At 40.3% G+C, this 1,184-nt stretch overlaps 1 long non-coding RNA gene across 1 annotated transcript; it reads right to left on the bottom strand.

Moving 5' to 3' along the window:
• Positions 1-171: 171 nt before the first annotated feature.
• Positions 172-1,178, bottom strand: LOC108449435. Its single transcript, XR_001865598.1, has 2 exons — positions 1,089-1,178; positions 172-550 (listed from the first exon to the last, which is right to left on the bottom strand). It is a non-coding gene; the product is annotated as an uncharacterized LOC108449435 (long non-coding RNA).
• Positions 1,179-1,184: the final 6 nt, after the last annotated feature.

Below are 1,184 nucleotides of genomic sequence, written 5' to 3'. Positions count from 1 at the left end.
GAAGATTCAAATCTGTTCTGTTTCTTTGACCCAGTATCAGTCAGGTTCTCTAAACCTGTGCATTTATCAGGAGAAGGAAAATAAATTGCAAAAATTCACTACCTATCCGGGCAGTCACTATTGAAGGCATTCAGCAGAATGGCATAAAAGACACTGAAAGATAAGGGCAGCTTAATTTATTCTGCTCTGTGGAATTTATTTTTAGCTGCTGTTAATTCCACAGAACTGTCCCCTTTGGCAGCTGTTCACTGTTCAGTTTGCAAGGATCACAGGCAGCCAAAAGTTCATTTTCCAGTTTGAAACTCCTCAGATTGGTCTCTAACTGCAGTGTGTTTCACGTCTACTTCTAAGATGGGGGTTTTTTTAACCTCTTGCCTCTGGCTTAGCCAAATGATTCTGTAGGAAGGCTAGTGCCTGTGGAATCAGCTCTATTGGAATGTGCCATTTCCCCTGTGCGTATTTTTGAATTCAGAGTTGTGATTCACGTTTTTGCCATGTTGACCTGCAAACTCTGCAGTTGGACAGCTCTTCAGAAGCAGGCAGCTGGTAACTGTGTGGGGAGGAGACCATGGAATTTTAGCTCATCTGTTGTATTGTATCAGGAAGAAGCTGGCAAAACTTCCCTTACCGCCTGTATTTCCCAAACCATGCTCAGCACTTCTGATAAAAGAGTAGCAATTAGAAGAGGAATGCTAACTTTTGTGTATTGATTGTTACTACCAGGGTAATGTGTGGCTCCCCTCCTGCCTTGCATCCTACATGAATTGGGTAAGCATGGGGAACAGAAATCCTGTATGGCTGAGCTAAAGGAAATCCTGTAACAGCAGGGAAACTGAAAAGGCTGACAGCATAAGCTTTCTCTAGATTCCAAGCTGGAGGAAGAGGGACAAAACAACTTTAAAAGTCAGTGTACTTTTAAAGTAGTCCCAGGATTTTAGGTAACAGTTTATGACCTGCACATCTTTGGAACTGATAACTTGATTATTTCTTATTATATTCCATATAAAACAAAGAATAAATCAATTGTTAAAAATAGTTGGAATAATAAAAATTGACATAAACAACAACAAAGTGTTCATATATTATACCTGCATGGGCCACAGGACATAGCGAATATCACCACTGATACCTTCTTTTGAATAAATCTCTTGGCTTCCTCCCGTGGTGAAAGAAAACAGGGATAA

This window comes from Corvus brachyrhynchos, unplaced genomic scaffold (genome assembly GCF_000691975.1).
Source record: "Corvus brachyrhynchos isolate BGI_N302 unplaced genomic scaffold, ASM69197v1 C11835119, whole genome shotgun sequence".
Classification (NCBI taxonomy): domain Eukaryota; kingdom Metazoa; phylum Chordata; class Aves; order Passeriformes; family Corvidae; genus Corvus; species Corvus brachyrhynchos.
Note: the sequence above shows the minus strand (reverse complement) of the source record. Positions and strands in the feature narration are given on the sequence as shown.